Consider the following 21,798-nt stretch of genomic DNA (forward strand, 5'->3'; position numbering starts at 1 on the left):
GAACCCATAAGTACAGTTAGAAATGATTTAAACACTTCCAAGAAGCAGTATTTATCTTCACATAGGAAACAGTTCTTGAAAGCTTGCCAGGCTAAGTTGCATGCATGGCGATTCCAGAACCTGATCTAGAATAGGGAGTACCCAGGTAGATATGGGTGTCAGAAGTTCAGGAATACAAGCAAGTGAAATGAAATATGACAAATACCGACATACAAAGATTGTAGGGTCATTTTATAATCACACAAAAGAAATCATCTAAAGCTCCTTGGATAGGGGGAATGGCTAAGAAAACACTGGCAACTTCTAAAGATGAAATGTTACCTAGTCCCTAAAAGGATGCAACTTGAGGTTATTTCATGACATTAGTTCATCCTGAGACTCTTCTAAAAACTACAAAGGAAAGGACATTTAAAAAAATTAGGACTGGGGGCCAGAGATTTCAGTGGTGCCACTACCTGCCTTGGAAGCGCAAGGTCCTGAGTTTGATCCCTGGTAACCCCCCCAAAATTAGGACCACTAAATATGCTTACTGTAGTTTTCTTTAATAAATAAAATGAGTTTATCATGAATCCATCTATGTTGTCAGCCTGGGGCTCTTAGGCAATTTTTTTCAGGGTTTCTAACTATAATACAAGATGTAAGATATGTCTAATACTCCTATCACTCATAACCCTGTCCTATTCGGGGAGCCGAGTGTGTTGTCCCATCATCTCCACCTAGTTCCCTGTCTTCTCTTACATTGCAGTGCGCAGCCTCCCTAAGGCCTACACCCAGGCATAATGGACCTGACCCTTGGATCCTTCCTCTTCTTCCCTTTGTTCCTCTGAGGTCTAGCCATCAGCACTGAGCTAAGAAAATGTTCTCATGGTGGCAAGAACTTTGCAGGCCTCTTTACTGAAATAGTAGAGGTTAATGCTTACAAGAGGCAACCTACAATTACTCTTTAATTCCTGTTTCAGTTCACAAAATTAAAGAACCATAGAACATCCAAGTTTGGGGGAATTTCAGTAGCCATCTAGCCTAGTTTTGAGCATTTTAAAGACAGCAGTGTTATAAGTGGAAGGAAGTTTAAATAATGAATCTTTACTGTCTAATACACTTAGTCAACATTGTGGTAGGAGGAACTTGAGGAAAACAGTAGAAGGGAATGAGAAAGTGATGCTCCTGTGTGGCATTCATCAGGTCTCGCTGATGACAACAGGTTCCATTCTGGAGCTGAGACTCTGGTCCTGGCTTCAGCAAGAGGTGAGCTGGGAGAGACCAGGGGGTGAGGACACAGTGATAAAGTGAAGCAATTATGAAGAACGCTGCAGAGCCTTGGGAAGCCGTCAAGACCAGACTATCTTCAAGTCCTGTCCAACTCCATTATTTTATACCAACTAGAGACCACAGGGTTGGGAAGAGGCAGTTTAGCTTGGAACTAGGAACCACAGGATTGTCCTGTGGGGACAGGGGGTAGAAATCTCTGACCCTTTCTTAAACAGTGCAATTTCTGGCCTTCATGAATTTATGGAACATGAACAAACTTATTTTTGTGTCCCTTAAAGTTTCCACTTCAGACGGCAACAGGGCCAGGCCTTCGGACCCTTTTCCTCTCCAGGCCTCATGCCTGCTACATTCAATCTCCTGCCTGCATTCTTCTCATTCTGACAGTTAAATTTCTTTCCAGCTCATAAAGCTTTTGTGTTATTTAGATATTTTCCACATAGCCTTTTGCTCTCTGGGAAGCCATTATATAAATCTATTAAGTAAATATATTTTAAAGGATAAAGAAATAAACAGCAAAAAATAATTAATTAAAATGAGATAAAGTTCAAAGAGTTAGGGTGATTTGGCCTGACGAAGAAAAGATTTAGAAGGTACACATAACTACAAAGAGAGTTTTTAAAAATTTTTTGCTGGGGATGTAGCTCAGCAGCACTGCGCCTGCCTGGAAAGCGCAAGGTTCCTGAGTTCAATCCTCAGTACAAAAAAAAAAAAAAAATTAAAAGCTGAAAGACCACCAAAGGAAGGCAAGGACCATTTTCTTGGAGATATTGGAGTGGAATGAGAATGATTATATGGTGGGCTATGTTTTTATTTAGTAGTTTCATTTTAAATTTATAATTCAATGATCCATGAAAATGTTATCATAAGAAAATACAGAGGGCGCTAAAGATATACCATGAATATTTAAATAAAAAATTATTACAGAAAAAGACACATTGCTACTAATCCTTCTCAAATACTCCCCCTTCCTTCAAATATACCTATCCCATTGTTCCTGCCACATTCTGAAGCAGTTCTGGAAGTCCTCTTTCATGGATGTCTTTATGAGGGAGAATAAAAAGCTACATTGAAGGGCCAGGAATTTAGCTTAGTGGCACTGCGCCTGCCTTGCAAACACAAGGTCCTGAGTTTGATCCCCGGCACCGCAAAAAAAAGTACATTGAATACTGCCCCTAAGTGCCATCCAATGGAAAGGCAGGCTCATAAAAACATGGTGTCCTCATCCACTTTGTTCACAAGATCTGGTACTGTGAGACTTCTGACTCTTCCCCAGTTAAAATAATCATTACAGGTAAATGTTCTGAACCCATTCAAGACGTCAAGGCAGCCACCACAGTGTAATAAAATAAGCTTGTGAAACAGGACTTCTAGAACTGCTTTAAAAAGCGGAAGAAACAATGGGCCAAGTGTGTTTGAAGTGAGGGGGTTGGATTTTTTTTTTTTGGTACCAGGGATTGAACTCGGGTCCCTGCGCTTGTGAGGCAGGCTTGTGAGAAACCACGGAGCTAAATCCCAGGCCCGAGGGGGAGGATTTTGAAGGGGATTAATGGCAACATGTCACTTACTGTAAAAACTTTTTAAAATTTTAAATATTCACTATATTTCTCCATCACATCTTATGTGTACATATTGGCCACTCAAATCTGAGGATGCAGCATAAGAAAGCAAACTTTCCAGGATCAAGAAAAACTGCTCTTGGACAGGAGGAAAAGGGAAAGGATTATAACTGGATGGACTGCACAATGAAGTGAGTGCCCAGGAAAGTGTAGGGTCACCTGTGATAGAGGTTTTCAAGTCAGATTACCATCCTGCCTGAGTGTTATGTATGGTGCTGCTTGAAAGCAAGGGACAAGAATGAACAGCTGGGTTTAGACACTTATTACCACTCTAATGAAACAGAGAGGCTTCTTAACATTTCCTCCTTTCTCTATGCATCAGAGGTAGATCCCCCGGGCCCTAGGGTTTTTCTTTTTTCTGATAACCAAAATTAGATTGATTTTCATGATCACATCACTTAACATATGAAACTTCTATCAGCTGGCAAACCCAGGATCACTTGTTCCAGTTCTGTGCCCTCCCATGTTGGGCTGTCTGGCCCAGTTCCAAGAGCTATATTAGGGAAATACTTTCCTTTCAGCCACAGTTTAAAATGGAATCATGGATGTAAACAGATATCTTGGTTCTTACATATTTATTTGCTAATTTTCTTCTAATTATTTCTGAGGCTCAAAAGAATAGGGTTGGTACTTACAAAACTTTGCTTGTTATCCTATCCAGAGAGGTACCTATTCAAGACCTTTGAACCTTTTAAAAGCAGGGATTTAAAAATTATTGTGGAACTATAGGAGCTCTTTATATATTCTAGATCCTAACCTCTTATCAGATACATGATTTGCAGATAGTCTCTCCCATTTTTTGTACTTTACTGTGTCCTCTTGTGTACAGAAGTTTTTAAAAAAATAAATTTCCCATTTCCCTCCTTATACCCCTCCCCTCCTATGTACAAAAGCTTTGTTTCCTTCTATTTTCACTTTTTTTTCTTGTCCCTTCCTTCCTTTCTCCCTCCCTCCTCCCTTGTTCCCCTTCCTATTTGAACATTTTCTTCCCATTTTCCAATATCTAGTATACATTTTAGTCCTTATTCCCACTTTTGGTTTCTCACACCAGAGAATCAATGAGGTTTTTAAACATGTGTGTCCATGTTTACTGGACATACTTACTTAAGAGTATGGTCTCAAGGTCCATCCATTTAGCTATAAATGTCTGAAGCTCACCCTTCTTTATGGCAGAGTAGTACTCCATTGTACTAAAAAAACCAAATCCTCTTTATCCACTTGTCGACCGACAGGCATTTGGGCTGTTTCCAAGATTTAGCTATTACAAACTGTGCCGCTATATACATGGGTGTGCATATATCACTGTGGTATGATGTTTTTAATTCTTTCAGGAAGATACGAAGAAGGGGAATAGCTGGTCAAATGAAACCTCTAGTCCTAGTTCTTTGAGTAATTTCCACACTGATTCCCACAGTGGTTGCACCAGTCTGCACTCCCACCAATAGTGGAGAAGGGTTCCTTTTTCCCCACAGCCCGACCAGTATTTGTTGTTGGTTGATTTCTTGATAGCAGCCATCTTTTCTGGAGTGAGACGGAATCTCAGCATTGTTTTAATTTGCATTTCACGAATGACCAGTGATGTTGAACATTTTTTCATATATTTATTTACTGTTTCTAATTCTTCATATGAGGAGTGTCTTTTCATTTCAGATGCCCATTTTTGGATTGGGTCTTTAAATTTAGGGGTCTGACTTTTTTGAGCAGAAGTTTTAAAATCTGATTTAGTTCAATATTTTTACTTTTGTTGTTGATGCTTTTGGTGTCATATCTCCAGGTTCTTTTAAAAATAATTTGTATTTCTTTATGAATATTCTCTGTTGGACAAGTCACTGCCACCCTACCTTCTTTTAATCCCTTGAGTATAGTTTCCTTACTCTTTAAACACACAGCTAATTAAAAATCATCTGCAAAGTTCAATAGCTGGTGTCCCTCAAAAAGTGTCTCTATTGCCTCCCCCAGTCCTTGTGTCACAGTAATCAGTTCCTTTATACCTTTCATACAGATTTAGATATTGATGTTGAAAACTGGCTATTTTAAATAATGTACTGGCTGTAGCAGCTCTGGTGACAGATACCCCTGCCACCCAGAATTCTGTTATTCAGGTTTTTGGGTATCTGGCTGAACTGATTTTTGTGACATTTATTTTCCCTGCTCAGACTTTTCCCCTTTGTTTCATCTTTCATAGTTTGGCTTGCTGGGGATGAACCGTGGGCAGCATGAGCTGCATCTTAGTAAAGGTTTGCCTCCCAGCAATGCTGTTTCACACTTGCTAGCCTGTGTGTGGCTTGGAGATCACCTTCACAGCCCAGGGAGTGATGGGTTCGGGGTGAGGTTGGGGGGGTGACTTCATACAAGGGTAGTGCTGGGCATTTTGAGGGAGTCGGAATTATTCTGTATCTTGTCTGTGGTGGTCATAAAAATCTGTGTATATGCAATTTACACACATACATGGGAAAATGTGTAAATTAAAAAGTGACAAATATTTGCCTGTAGTAAAAGATACTTTTACACTTGTACTGTTCTTCCACAGGTAGAGCTAGTATGATGGCTGGAGTTCCTAAAAGTTGACTACTTGTTAAGAAAATAAAATATTTCTCTGCCTTCTCAGAACACAATAAAAATAAGCTTTAAAATATCATTCTAATACAGTACTTAGAGTGATATGATAATGTCAAGCTTTCATACCTGATCAAGCAAAGTTTTTTCTAAATGAGACTTTGTGTCATCTCTCTTCAAGTAAAAATTCTGGGTTTATTTAATTGTTCCTGACAAGTCTGACAGACCCAGAAGACACTGGGGCTTAAAGGACAGGGAAACCCAAACAAACAGCACAATCAGGCCTGACAGAAAGAGGCATGTGGCTGGAAGCTCTCCTCCAAGTCCCCAGGGGTGCTCTATTCTGTCCAGCAGGCGAGGCAGAAGCGACAGGACATCCCAGCCATCTTCTCTTCCTGCTCCAGCTGTCACTTTAATTTCAAGCCACATTGAGTGCAATCACTTTTTTAAAAGCCTTTATAATGCATGAGCTCATTTGCTTTAGTCTTCAGAGTAATAGCAAAAACAAAGACAAATGAACAAACAACAGCAAAAACAAAAACAAGAAGGAAGAAAATGAGCTCACTCCAGATCTTCAAACTAAGAGTCGTTCTCTTCCTTTTAGGAAAGCTGGCCTCTTTCCCTTGACAACAGACAGTTTTTGCCTTCTCTAACTTCATCTACAGTCTTCAAAAATATTTTTATCTACTTTATCCCTGTTAAAGAAGTAAGATGTTTTCTTTCTTTCTTTGAGCCACTCAACTTTCAAATAATTCTATTAATCAAATTTCAGCGGCCTTCTCACTCCTCCGAGTGAAGTCTCACAGACCTGGGCTCAGGCAGCTGCACAGGCCCTAGATACCACTCTGTTGAGAGTGTGGACAGCCAGGCACACAGGTGTCCTAGGAATCATCCTAATGTGATGCTCACTGGGAACAATCCTGTCCACTGAATTCCTCAGGACTTGAATCCCCACTTCCCAGAGGCAATAGTAGGGGAGAATTACCTAATCACTCCTACTGTGTCACTTCTGGGGAAAGAGGCAAGATGATAAGGAAGAAAGGTGAGAAAGAAAAGAGTTGCTCCTTGTAAGGATGAAGAAGGGGGCCGAGGAAACTCAAAACATGAGCTTTCTGGTTTCAGGAAACACTCATCTGTGAGTAACAAAGGTTCAGGACCAGAGGCTAGAAAAGAAACAGGGTTGTACAAGACCCTAGAGAACTTTTAGCTTCTCAAAGCACTTTGGTTTTAAACCATAAGGTATTAGTGATGCTGAAGGTGGATTCAGTTCAGTCTCAGTCTAAACCTCTGTCCTCAACTTGGACCTGATGACAGATTCCACTTCCCCCAGGCACAGGGGAGGAACACATTTCAGAGACCCTTTAAACAACTATCCAGAGTCTTTGCTCTCATATTCATCATATGAAACTGGTTGGAATTAGGGCTACTGTTTTTGATCCAGATTTCACTAAACCCCCAGTACCAAAACAGTTACCCCAAATGACCTCCTGATTAAGGTCACAACATCCTAGCAGCATTTGGCAGTAATAATGGAGAAAGCCAGGACTCTCTTAAAGTGCTACCATTTTTAGTACACACTGGTGAGATACATGGTGATACCGTAAAGATTAACTACTCTGAAAATACCAGCTGGTGACTTGTTCTTTCCATCCTCCCCATCACTGTCACTCAAGATATTCCCTGAGGACTACGAATACGGCTCTACCATTCACCATTTTGAACTTAAGATCCAAAACTACGGTCCTTTACCAAATTTAAATGTATACCCTAACACCAGAAATACTATTTTAAAAATATGTTGAATCCTAGCTATCTTCCTTGCTCTCCAAATTAAACTGAACCTGACATTTTGGCCAACTTGAGATGAGACTGAAGTTCATTTAGCAACAAGGCAGGGGAAAGAGTACTCTTGCTGGCTGCCTGTAGTGCTACACAGATTGAGAGAACTGACCTTTATCAATCACTGCCACACAACAGTGGGTGAACCTCTTCCCAAGAAGTCTCTGCCACCATAAAAACAGGTCTAAATTTTCCTTATAAAAGTAGTATGTGTACATATAAAAAAATGGTACGTATAGCAAAATAGAAAGGCAAAATAGTCCTAGCCTACTACTCCAAAACAATCACTATTAACGTTTTAGTATAATGTTCTAGTTTTATCAGTTGGGCTCAGCATTATTTGTGTAAGCCTCTGAGAGGGCCAAAATAAATAAATAAATAAATAAATAAATAAATAAATAAATAAAACAGTTAATATAAACACAAAGAAAAATAATTCTATGTAAAAAGAAAGTTTTTCATTTTTACATAAGTAATATGTGCTCATTGAAGAAATAATTTAACATGCAGGTACCTAAAAAGAAGGGAGAAAATCATAAATCATTTCCTACTGGTAACTAATGCTTATATTTGGGGCATAACATTCTTTTTTTTTTTTTTGTACTGGGGATTGAACTTGGGACCTTCTGCTTGCGAGGTAGGTGGCCATAGCATTCTTTTTAAAATGTACATAAACATATTGTACCCCCTTTATAAATAGGGTCATAAATACAAGATAGTATGTATTTATAAACCTGCTAGTCTACTCAATATACACCTAACAGCATCATTTTAAATGGCTACATAATGTTGCATTATAGGGAAACACTGTACATTATTTAACCAGTACATTATTAGTTGTTTCTGGGTATATTTTATTGAATTACTGGATCAGTGACTCTTGTGTAGTCAAATAATAAGTAAAAGGCTTTTTGTCTTCTACCATTTCAAGTCTAATTGTTTTGACTGAACAATGATAAGAGACAAAGTTTATCCCAAACCACTTAGCAACTTTTGTTTTTAATGGCACATATGTGAACTAACTCTAAAACTGATTTGAGAAACAACTTCATTTTTCCAAGGAAGAAATACCAAAAAAGAATGCCTAAAAAAGAGTGACATTTCTCTGTACAGAAATGAACATAGCCTTTTTGGGGTGTTTGCTGGGGAATGAACCCACGGCCATGCACACGCTAAGTGTTCTCTGCTGCGGAGCTACCTGTCTCTCTCTGCCACTACTGTCACTAAGAACATAACAGACAAGACACTTGGAATTTTTCCTGTTGGTTATACAGTTATTGAGAGTCCACAGGTTTTGAAGAAACTGTATTTGGAGACTCATTCAGGGTGTCGACCCTTCGATGCCTACTGACCCATGTTTGGAACACCTGTAACAATGGAACATGATGATATGTGTTCTCTTCAAATTCTTATCCTTCAGTTTTTCTAGGTACATATATGAATATGATGCAAAAATTTTAAAAATTTCAATCTTCTGTATAAATTAATCAGCTCTCTATGCCCTCTGGATACCTATTGTAGGGTGCAACTGGTTCCAGAGTCTCATATTTTCTGAAAAGAGACACAGATGTAAAACTAAAATGCAGCTTGACGTGTAAGAGGTCAGTTTTTAAACACGATCCAAAGCCTGCGTAAGAACAACAGTGCATACGCTTGCCCCTTCATGGCCCCAACTAGGCCAAATGGAGAGAGAGCTGGATTCCTAGCACCCAGCTTTTCTCACTCCAAGGACTTTTTCATACTCTGCAAACATATAACTATGTAGCTACAAAAGCCAAGGATTCCACCTAGCTTATTTTCAAGTGCTACAACATTAGGGCCACAATTCCCTGGCTAAGGGAGAGCATGATTTTCTGGACACCACAATGTGTTACTTGTGTGACACTTTAAATAATACTGGCAAAACACATCCTCAGAGAGCCATTTTTTCAAGATGGTTACAGAAAGCTTGTATTGTACTAAATGGTATACAAAGTATCACAAATAGACACACTCTCTTCAACACAAGACAATTCTCTCAAAAGCACAAAAGAAAATATAAAAGGGCAAAGATGTAACTAACTTAAAATGCATTCAAAAGACATGCAAGTAAAGTGTGAACCCGAACGCTCAGGAGTTAACTATTTTGATTGGGAAGGGTAAGAACTGCTCCCTGCCTGAGTCTAGACTACTCATGACTTGGGAGAGGGCAGGTAACCTGTGGCCATGGAAATTTCAACTGTCATCCGTCATGGACTTGGGATCAAGTGCCTCCCCTGTGCTCCACTGACCTATGTGCTGTGGAAAAACAACCTTCCAGGGAACACAGCTCCAGGGGAGCCTCCACACCTGATGGTGCACTGCACCTGCATGGGTATCTTTGCAGGTCCTCCACGGTGCCCTGCTTCTAGCCTGTCACATTGGGATGAGGAAGAGCATGCCCACCAATTCTTCTCCAGAGGAAGTGACAGAGTTGGATAAGTGGAGAACCAAACTTTCCCATAGCTTCCTCTCTGAAATGGGCTTCATAAAGATGGTGACCAAGGTAGCCAGCAGTCTGTGACATAAAGTGATCACAAGGTAATGCCAAGGGAATCTCTATCTTGACTACATGCCACCTCTGCTCAATAGTCCCTTCAAGTGGCTGTAAACAGTCAAACAGAGGTTTATTTACTAACACTACTGAAGCACAGTAGACTATATCTGATAGTATTACTACTCTCACATTGTCTCATTCGTTCTTTCCTTTAGAATGGGTACTGTCGGGGCTTGGCATGTAGCTCACTGGTAGAACACTTGCCTAGCATATGTGAGGCCTTGTGTTTCATACCCAGTACCACAAAAAAGAAAAAAAATTTTTTTAAAGTAAAATGGGTACTGCCTTAACTATTGAATTTAGAAGTCATTGCAAAATTTCCCTGGTTAATTATCAATCTTCTTCAAGCCACAAAAAGAAACCTAGAGCAAAGTCAGGGCTAGAAGGGACTTTGAGAGGTCACTTATCTCTTTACTTCAGAGATATTGAAAACATTGCAAACAAACATAAACTCAGTTTTCGATGACTTCAGGAAAAAGTTGACATTTCTGTCACCTAAGTTCTCCCTAATATTGAGTGGTCCCTGAAATACAGCATGAATCAGAATTGCTGTAGAGGCTTCTTAACACAGACACCTCTGCCTCCAATTTCTGCAACAAGAGGTCCTGGCCTGAGAACCGGAGTGTCACACAAGTGCCCACTCAGTGTGATGCCAAGGACACAGGCTCCCACAGCGGGAGCTGCTGCCCTGCCCTGACCCTGACCCTGAGTGGACTTGGCTCATCTATCCTGAAGAGAAACAGATACTAGTTGGTTCAAAGGCACACATATGCCGGAATAACAATTCAAGAGTCTCCCAGTCATTTTTTCCCCCTCAGGCTAAATAATAGAAGTTCTCTAACCTCTTATTATAGGCATCATTTTCCAACCCTTTAATCATTTTTTGAGGTTCTTTGTTGAGGCCTCTCCAAGTTCCTTTTAGTTGTGGAGCCATGAACTAGACCCAGAGCCTCAGTCAAACTCGCTGAGGTTGGCATGGAGAAGAGTGATTCACAGATACAGGCAGCAAGCTTGCATTTATGAATCTCCAATATGCAGGCTTGCCTGATTAGCTCCCCTTCTGAGTCATGTTCTTCTGACTCCTTGAGGAACCACAGTAATAACACCGACCTTCTAATTCAACAGTTGACTAGGCACTGTAAGCCAGTGCAGGGCTAAGTTCAGGAGGGAAGAGGGTTCCAGAACTCAAATTCCTACCTCAATATCATAAGAGATGTATGGAGAAGGTGGCTTTTTATGTTTACTGGCCTTTATGTCAAGTCCACCTCTCCACATAATAACAATGTCAAGTGCAAGTGAAACTGCAGAGTCTCCCCTCAGGATGGAGACAGACACTCACGCATCCCCTTGACTTCCCTAACTGCTGCAAGAGGAAGGGAAGTAGCACCTTGAGGGGGGCACCATGATGAGCTAAAATACTTCGGCTCAGCTCCATCTTCTTTCCTTTTCTCCTTCTCCTGTTCTTTCCCCAGGGGCCCAGTTTCTGTGTTTGTGTGTTTCACTGCTGAATTCCAGCACATGAGTTCTTTGCGAGTAGGAACTATGCTCTCTTTGTGCACTGTATGTGTCCCAGGGATGCATAATACATGCTGCATAGTAACAGTGGTCCCCAGACTTCCAAGGAAATCAGCATTCCTCCCGGTCTGATCCCGTCATCACATACTTCTGTCTGAGACAGCAAAGCTGAGGGCATCTCCCTGCTCATTTTGCTTTTCACTTCAGATAACACAGCTGAGTCTGGATAGCCTCTTTTACCAAATTTCCTTGTGAAAGAAAACACCCTAGGGATGTGATTGCTGTGCACTGGCTCCAAATCCAAAGGCAACCTGTTATATAATATACTTCCTACATTTCATGCAGACATGCTATCTACTGAAAACCTCGCGTGGGGGATGGGGATGTGACTCAGTGGTACAGCACTTGCCTAACTGTGCCTAACTCCCTGGGTTCAATTCTCAGTGCCACTAGGGGAAAAAAATCAGGAGGATGAAAGGGGACCCTGAGGAAAGATTCTTTCTGTTTCCCTAAAAACTTCCTCAAAGCTTCAGGGCAGAGGCTATTATTCTCTTGGAATACAACAACAATAAAACAAATCTACTGCACTCAGCATCTATTCTGTCAGTCTCTAGATCTTTCAACAGTGAAAGGGTAGAGGAGTAGAATGAGAGGCACTGGTGAGAGCAGCTCTAACAGGATGGACAGGTGAGCATGGTGACTTGCAAGGGCCAGAGTGAGGCCTGATATAGGTGCACACAGCACACGGGCCGGGTGGGCGCTCCTGGGCTCTGTGCTTAGGTTCCCAGGTTGCTCACATCTCTTGGCATGGGGCTCCTCCACCTGTGACAGCACCAGTCCCACTCACTGTGATACGTCACACCTAGGTCATAAAGAGTCAGCAGAGGTCCCCTCACCATGGGAACCCTCACGACCAGTATCACTTCATTGGGTATAGAGGAGAAGTAGTGACGAGAGTTACAGCAGCAGCAAACATGGGCAAATCCAACCCTCCCACTTACATAACTGAAACTATCTCTTCTTTCATGTACCCAGATTACTCTCTTGCAGTACATAAATCATTAGAACAAACACTCGGGAAGTGTTCATGAGCATTTTAGCAACTTGTCTGAAAATACATACATCACAGTAGTAGAGAAACTCACAGAAACCTGTTAAAATCTTTAAAAATGGACAAATTCTAATCAGCTTTTCTTTAAGGCAGCATTAAAAACTATAACTGATCAAATGAATTTTAGCTTGAAAACTTACAACAATCACACACTCTTAAAACATTCCACTGAGATTCTGATGGCACCTTACCAACAAATAACAAGAACTGTTACATTCTTTGGATAAAGCATATATTATGAAGCATACACTGTAACAGAATTCCTTTTATTGCTGAAGATGACATTAGAGAATTTTTTGTTGTAATTAATCTGGACTATAAATTTCTCTCGGCTCAAGAAAAAACTAAGTTTCAAAAAAGTCTTTTTCTAAAAATAGTTGAAGAATTCAGTTCTATTTTCCTTTCTTACATTCTTTTCCTACTTAACTTAGCGCTAAAACATTTCCTTTCATTGTTGACACTTTATGTCATTTGTATTTAAAATCAGACAACACACAAGAACAAAGAAGTCTTTAAAGCTTTGCAAAATGGAAAAATGGCATTCACAGTCCTGAGGGCTTGTCTCCCTGGTCACAGATGGAGACATGGAAGCCCAATTGTTTCATTAAAATCAAATATTCCTTGAGGTGATAAAGTTTACTCAGTAACTGATAAGTTCCTGCCTGGTTCTGTGTTATAAGCAAGCTGTTTAACATGAAGTCAGTTTCCTCTGGATGCAAACACACTTCAAACTAAGCGAGGTGATTCTAACTTAATTTAAAATATTGAATATTAAAATAACTCATGGATTAAGAGCAGTTAAGAATAGAAACTTTCATGGCCTTTGAATAATTTTGTTAACTAATTCAACCAGAGGATGTCTTAAATTACTCTCTAAAATTTTCCTCCAAAATTAATTTTTAAAAAGAGCTTCTTTTTAGGATTATATGGGTCTATTTTTAAGTACAAAATCTTCTTTAAAAATAAAAACATCTATACATTTAACTAAATTACATTTGATGCTTCTATTATTTGTGCAGCATAAACTTGAAGAGCCCAGCATAACAGAAATTCACTTGTCACATTTTTTTCCCCAAGAGTTAGGTTACCATAGAAAATAACGCCCAGTGACACAATATAACATTTCAGTATTTATAGGTGCCATTTTAACAGATATGTAATAATCTATAGATTGTTTTTTTCAAAAATAAAAATAAGAATAAAATACTCTCTCTGGGAAAACTGAGTAAGGCAAATTTCTCACAGCAGCACAAGTAAAGAAAAATCCTTTGCCACTGTTCTTAGATAGCTCTAAAGTATCAACTCCAAGGTTTCCAGTTTGCCCAAGAGATAAAGAATTGCTGTAACAGTCATACTAGGAATATTCAAGGTGCAAAGAACAAGGAGAAGTCTTTGAAATTCCCCCAGTACTTACGAGGAGTTTCAAAGGAAATCTGAACCACAGTTCTTCAGCAGGCTGCTCTCCTGATCATAAACACAATCTGAAATCTAAAATATCCTATCACAGTAGGCTGAGAAGTTACATTTCAGCTTACTAACTTCTACTCGGTAAACAGTTTTACAACTCATAAAACAAACCCTGGCTAAAATTAACTGCAGCCGAGCAGCAGGCAGGAACACGCTGATTTACATCATGTGTGCTGGGATTTATTCACTAGGACAACATCGGTGTCCTCTTAATGGGAGATGTGGCCAAGGGGCGTGCCCTGGTGAACAATACATAGCATCATGATTATGCCCATTACTGAATTCAGTCCAATGACACTAACTTCTTTTAAATTGGTTTTGCAAGTACTGACAAAGAGAAAGAATAGGCTCTTTTTTTTTTTGCAACAGGCAATCGCTTCATTTTTTAAGCACATTCAGATCAGGCAAAACTTTGGCAACAAGGTGGCAGTACAGTATGCTCTTCACAAGGAAAAGCAGAGGAAAAGAATGTTTGGTGGGATTACTTAAACAGTATGATCAGACGCGATGCTATATGAAATTAAACAGGCATCAAATACACAGACCACTCAGTCTATCAATGAACTCCCTTCCATAAAAGCCTTTTCCTTACAGATGAAGAGCCATCTACAACCAGTCACTTGCCTCTGAAATCATCTTCTCTACACCTCCCAAGGAGTCGCCATGAAGATACAGATTCACCAGTACACCACAACTGAAAACAAACACCCAAAATATTTGCAAAAGGCATTGTTTTTTGGCAAGGAGTATTCTGAAGTGCATTTAGCAGCTTGGCTGGCTGAGACTGGAAAAAAAAATTGTTCTTTACAGGTGACTGACAATCCTCTCAGAATATTGAAGCTCAAACTAACAAAGACTCCAAGGACATAGCTGGTAGTTAAAAGAAAATCAGGACATGAAACATTCATTAAAAATTATAAATTCCCTGAATAAGTACTACTTAGAATAAAGACACAGAACCGCTTCTTATCTATTCAGAGTGATTCAGACAAGCTTGCTTTAGGCATTTCAATCCTAACGACATATTTTGTTCTTACTGGGTATATTATGAAAGATATCAAAGAACTTGTGAACCTCCAACCTTGTGAATCTCCAAACAACTCTAGAAGATGTCATCTTCCACATCTCCTGTCACTTTTTGAGGCAGAATCTGATGATATAGCATAGGCTGGTCTCGAACTCTTGATAAGCCTGCCTCAGTCTCCCAAGTGCTGGGATAACAAGCATGTGTCACTCCATCTTTTTTGTTTATTGTTGCAGCCTCCCTTTTGTTTTTTTAAATAAATAAGTAAACTGAAATAAGATAATTCAATGACTGTAATCAACACTGAATTATTCTATCCCCCTCCTAAGCCCTCTAAGACATGGCTTCCATATTAACTATTTAGCTATAATCATATAGATCTTTTCAGAGCTGTTTGTTTTCTTAACTCAAAAATGTCACATACTAGGTTAGATTTCAATAGAATTATTCTACTAAACTTCCAAATCCCAAGTCTGAGTTCCAGGGGCTTAACATCACTCTTTGCCTCTCTACTGTGGGCAGGTACTCTGTGACACAGTCCTTAAAAGGTGAAGCACTGTCCATCTGTGGCATGCATGCCAAAAGTGGCAAATGGGCTGGTTTTGGTTGGCATAAGCTGGAGTCCTCCAGCACAGTCCCCCTCCTGTTGTTTATAGAAACAGCTGGCTGCTGATATCCCACCTCCACTGCCCAAATTTAGGCTGCTATAGTCAGAACTGAGGGCCACTTGTAGAGGTGGAACTGTCTGATCCTTCTATGTCACTCTACCCAAGTCCTGGAAGTGGGGACTCCCACCCAAGCTGAGGGAAGGAAATTAGCATTCATCAAAGACAGCTCACTCTGATTAATGTAATTATTCTCAATAATCCACAGCAAACTTACCCTGGAATTCTTAATGCCTAAAGAGAACACTGTGAAGCTACTTTTAACACAATTATTCTTATCCTGTTATGGCATAGTTCAATACAGAAGTCTATGAACCAAAACATTATTTTTTTTACCTAAATGAGAAAGTAAGAAAAAGCAAATATATGAAGTTCATTTATGCCAGGATTTTGCACTGGAGAAGAACAATTTGGTGTCTGATGGAACTCACATCCATTACATGTACTGAAGGCAGAAGACATTGAGCAATTTTCCAGTCTCTCATATGTCAACTATGCTGAGTATGATTCTGCTGTTTCTTTCAACAGCAGCCACACCTGCTCCAAGATGCAAGAACCAAAACATTCCAAAAAAACCAGTGTGGCCACCAATCTACATTAGTCACTTTGCTGCCTCCTTTTCATTAGTGAAAATAACTTGATCCAACTTCTTCTTTGTTGTAGGCATACTACAATACTAGACAAAAAATCTATGTGTACCATTAAAAGCAAGGTAAAGTCCTCCCATCTGTTCTCACCCATTTCTGGCATGGGGAGGAGGGAAAAGCAGCACTGTGCAAGGGGAGGGTGGTAATCTATGGGATATTCAATCTGTAGATCCAGGAAATAAAAAATTACTATCTTTATGAATTCATGCTAATGAATTAACCTGGATACACATTGCCAATGTATATAATCTTCAGTAGTCATTTTTAAAAAACAAAAGATGAAATTAATTTTAACAATACATCCAATTTTAACAATGCATCCAATCTAGATGTGCTAGATCCAGTGCACATCTAGCGACTAGGGCATCTCCATGTGGATGATCCATATCTGAAATATCAGTAACCACACAGGTGTAATGACTGTCATATGAAAGAGCTCACATCTGGAAACACCTTTCTGACAACAGTTTTCTACAACTGCATCAACAAACACCTGTGGATGTGTGCTCATGTTCTTATGCTCAGTAAACAAAAATGACACTGGCATGTGAGGATGAAAAAAAGTTTAGTTTTTGTCTTCATCGATTCAAAGTCTAGAGACTGGATTCTTCTGAAATGACATGCAAAATGTTCTCTATGTACTGTGTGTATTTTCTGGAGTGATAATTTCCTTCATACCTTTATTGAAAAGGGGTTTGTGGGCCAGGAATGTAGCTCAGTGGGACAGCATCTGCCTGGCAAGCAAGAGTCCCTGAGTTCGATTCCCGGTACCAAAAAGGGGGGGGGGGTGATCCAAAAAAGGAAAGAGCCATGAGGCTAGCCTGGCAGCAGATAGTGGAGGAAATGGAAAGCTATGGAAAACTGCACAACTGGGGTGAGGGGAGGGGCATTTGGAAAGAAAGGACTGAAAAGAAGGTAAATAAGCTAAAAGAAGGGAAGTTTTCATTCCTAGGGGTGGGGTTTAGTTATGGAAACAGTATTAGTATGTTCCAGTTATGATGCTAGGTGCTATGAACAGAGAGGAAAGGTGAATCCCTTCAAGCTTACATTTTAGTGCAATATGGTATTGTAGAGCCCAGGGAGCATACAGCCAGGCACAGTTCTTGTTTTAAATGAAGGCAGTTTTCAGATGAAATATAAGATGCAGGTTCTTGAATATCTGAATATTCTGCATATTATTTTGGAAACTTAGAAGAGTTATAGATAGATCATGGAGATATCACATATTCCAAAATCCCTAAAAATTACACATGGAAATAACAATTATCATCTTCAAATTTAACCTGGTGATTTGGTCCAAACTACTGAAGGTAATAGGGTAGGGAAACAAAATTCAGATTTCATCATAGTTCTCAGTTTTTCAGAGGATGATATACTCGTAGTCTTCAAAAAATGAACACTTAATAAAAAAAAAATCATACCAATCCATGAAGGAAGAAATTATTTGGAAGGCAGCTGTGGAGTCAGAAAGATGATGGGTCAAAATGGAGTGCTTGTCATGTGACTTCCAGAGCTTTCCTGACCTCTGTTTGTTCCTCATCTGTAAAATGGGACAATAATGCTGACATCAAAGGACACCGTGAGAACCCAATACGATGACAGGTAGCATTGGCACCCAGCACTCTGAATAAATGACTGTGGCTGCTATGATCACACCACTGCTAACATCAGCATGGTACTCACTGAAGACCAATTTAGACTATTTTCTGAGCAAGGATTAAAGGTTCCCTGCTTTTACAGCTCAAAACTTCAGAGAATAAAAAGTTGAAAGGAACTTCCAATTATTGTTAAGTATTTCGGGGAAACCTGGGGTCAGTAAGTGCTTTAAAAACCCTATAACCACAACAGCTTATTTAATTTTTCTCTATTCTATCTCCTCAGGTCCCGAGACTGAATTAGAATTTGGAGCACTGACTAAATAATTCATACCAATTGTGTATCTTGGTAGTCTGCTGCAGTAATGACGCTATATTTCCTGTATCCTTATCCTTAGGCAGTCCCTTCTCATGCTGAGTATGGCTTGGCCACCAGGACAACAGCAAAATAATCTACAGCCTTGAAAAGGGCTACCCCTTGAGGCTTTTCCTCTCTTGATCTTTGGAACCCTGAGACTTCTCTGTGAAGCTGCCCTGGGCAGCTTCCTGAGGTCCCCCAGGCCACTCAGCCTGCCAGCTGCCATAAGGTGTCCAGACAGTGCCTAGGTTAGCACAGACCAGGACCAGTGGGTGGCCTACCGAACCTCAGGACATTTGAAATGCTTGTTATTTTCAGGCACTAGTACCAGGTGGTTAGTTCTCCAGCAAAAGCTCACTAGTGCACACAACTTTAAGGTCTAAATGCTAAAATTATGCCTCCTATTCATTGTATTTTTCAGAATGATCACATTGGTGTAATCCATAGCTATTGAGTCTGTCTTTACACTAAAGAAATGAATCAAGAGTATCATTCATTTCATACACACATAACCTGAGAACCCTATGAAGAATACAAAGCTTTCTCTTTAGTATTTACTTTTTGTAAGCCAATTATTCAAGTTAGTTGTTTTAAAAACATATTAGCTAATTCAATATAATTTTATGACAAGATTTATATTAAGATTATGAAAGTAAAGGCACATTATCACTGCTATTGTGTGAATACTTATTTTAATACAGTTAAAAAATATACTAGAATTCTACTGGGAAATTTCACGCTATTATCAGTTATCTATTTAACAAACACTGGTTAAACAGCTGATTCCTGCTTCTTGGAAACTCCTAGGCAAGTGCAAGCTCTCTATGAATGGCAGACACCTGTGACCACAGCAGAAAATGGTACAAATGACAGCTCTGCCTTCAAGAGTCATAATCTGATATGAGACAGATAGTATAGATACACATTTTGTTATATATTAAGGAGTCATTAGTAAGCAACTCAAAGGGTTAAAAATTCATTCCAGGGCTGGGGATTTAGCTCAGTGGTTCCACTGCCTGCCTCGCAAGCACAACGGACCCAAGTTGGATCCCTGGTACCAAAAAAAAAAAAAAAATTCATTCCAATGGGAATGTTAAAAAAAGAAAGTAATTTCCAGTTGTTTTAGTCAAGAAAGTTACTTGGGGGCTGGGGATTTAGCTCAGTGGTGCCACCGCCTGCTTTTCAAGCAACAAAGTCCTGAGTTCGATCCCCAGTACCACACACACACAAAAAAGAAAGGTACCCTGGAAGAAATATCATCTGAATTGAGCCTCTGCATGGTGATCACCTTTCAATAGCAAAAGGAGTGGGAAGAACATCACACAGGAGCGAAGACACAAAGAGCAAGGAAAGCTACACTGCATGTCTGGCCAATAGCTTAGGTTCAGATTTCAACTCCATCACTTAATAGCTGCTTTTGACTACTGGTTAGTTACATGATTTCTCCAAATCTAGCCTAAGAAGTATCCAATGAGAATAAAGGATCAAAAGCAATATTGCCTCGGTTCAAATTTCATCTTATCACTTTGTAGCTGTTAACCTTGGGCAATTAGTTACTTGTATTTCAGTTTCATCATCTTTAAAACAAAGGTAATATACATGCCTCATAGGGTTAATATGAAAATCAGATAAGTTTATATCTGTTAGGCACATAGAACAGCATCTGGCATAAACATTTTTAAAATAAATTCTTGGGCCGGGGATTTAGCTCAGTGGTTTCGCCGCCTGCTGTGCATGTGCAAGGACCTGAGTTCGATCCCGGTACCAAAAATAAAATAAAATAAAATAAAATAAAATAAAATAAAATCTTATGTTTGTGCAACACACAACAAGAAAGATACAGACCATTAGCTGTATATGACTACAGATATAATAGATACAGTTTTATCACCAAAAGCATTACCTGGTATGTAGAAGGTGCTAAATATATTTAAAAGTTTCCCTTCTTTCTCTTTTGCCTTGAGTTCACATATTTGCAATACAGCACAGAGCTCAGACATATTTCCATGTCCTCCAACCTCAGCCTCTACTCAGTTAAAAACTGAGGCTGTCCCTCCTCTACTTTGAAACTGGGGGCTTCTTCCTTTCTCTTTCTAGGCTTGAAACCACTGGAGATAGACATGGCACAGCCCTCAGTCTCAAAACAAATAAGCATGGATATCTTATGTGATGGAGACACCTTAAAAAGAAAAACACAGGCTTATTAAGTGCAATGTGAACTTCTGTAATTTATTAGTCTTCAAGCTAATTTAAAACAAGAAACCTTAAATGTACTGTAATTGGAGATTTTGGAAAAAGTCAAACACTAGATTTAAAACCACAGTAATTCGCCGGGGATTTAGCTCACTGGTGCTGCCTCCTGCCTCGCAGGCGCAAGGTCCCGAGTTCGATCCCCGGTACCAAAAAAACCCCCAAAAAACACAGTAATTCAAAAATTAGCGAAAATACAAATTTCTTTTTCAGTTCTGAGGATGGAACCCAGGGCTTCATATAAGCTAGGCAAGTGTGCTACCATTAAGCCAAATCCCTATCCCTGAAAAGAAAAATTTCCCCAATACTGGGGGTTGAATCCAGGGCTCTTGCACTGAGCAGCATCCCTAGCCCTTTCTTTATTTTGAGACAGGCTCTAAGTAAGTTGCTAAGTTGCCCAGGCTGGGCTCAGACTTGTGATTCTCCTCTCTCGGCCTTCCCAAGTGCTGGGGTTATATGAATGTACCACCAGGATTGGCTTTGAAAATACTTTTAACTGCAATTTTATTATGTGAATCTAGCAACAAAATGTTAAATTCAGCTGCCTGTTTTTAAGGTAGCAGTAATAAAGATAGTTACCAAGTTAGACCAAAATGAAACAAGAAAACCTGATAAAAGCACTTGAAAAACACTCTGCTGTCTAAATCAGTAATATTTTCCTATAATCCGACTTATACTATTATAGCAATTAGTTTTTCCCTAATCACAAATCAAATTTTGTTGCTAATTCTCAACTGCTCATCACAAATGTGTACTTCTCACTTCAACAATTATAGGAAAACTTCTGAGTAACTTAACAAACAGCTGATTTCCCAAAATATTTTACATCTCATTACGTAAGTACCAGGCACTACTCCTTATTTAAATCACAATGCTTCCTAAGCAATAGAGTCTGTCTCAAATTACTCACCATCACCCATCTCCCCCAGTACTAGGGTGCTCTACCACTGAGCTACAAGCCCAGCTCCTTTTTTGTTTTATTTTTTTAAATTTTGAGATAAGGTCACTAAGTTTCCCAAGTGGGCTTGAATTTGCAGTCCTCTTGCCTCTGCCTCCAGAGTAGCTAGTATTATGGATGTGAGCCACCATACCCAGTTTCACCATCTTTTTGAGTAAGGTCTATCACTATTTTTTTTTTTTTGGTATCAGAGATTGAACTCAGGACCTTGTGCTTTCAAGGCAGGCACGGTGCCACTGGGCTAAATCCCCAGCTTTCACATTTTTAAATTTGAAAGTTAAGATATTCCAAGGAAAAGAGGGCTAAAGAAGAGCACTTTAAGTAGAATTATACTGCTAGGATCAATCAAATCC

The 21,798-nt window shown here is 39.6% G+C and overlaps 1 protein-coding gene across 9 annotated transcripts in view; it reads right to left on the minus strand.

Moving 5' to 3' along the window:
- Positions 1-21,798, minus strand: part of Slc20a2 (solute carrier family 20 member 2) — a 106,067-nt gene that overhangs the window by 60,235 nt on the left and 24,034 nt on the right. The window contains exon 1 of one of the 9 annotated variants that reach the window (XM_004855267.3): positions 13,896-15,942. The exons of 6 other annotated variants lie outside the window; for them this stretch is intronic. The gene's annotated coding sequence lies outside the window, so the exon portion shown is untranslated. Of the gene's footprint in view, positions 1-13,895; positions 15,943-21,798 lie in introns of those variants that run through there. 2 more of the 9 variants (XM_087180406.1, XM_087180409.1) reach the window with 2 other exon arrangements.

Source organism: Heterocephalus glaber, unplaced genomic scaffold (assembly GCF_053883595.1).
Source record: "Heterocephalus glaber isolate CG9 unplaced genomic scaffold, H.glaber_assembly_v1.0 deba00001461, whole genome shotgun sequence".
NCBI lineage: Eukaryota > Metazoa > Chordata > Mammalia > Rodentia > Bathyergidae > Heterocephalus > Heterocephalus glaber.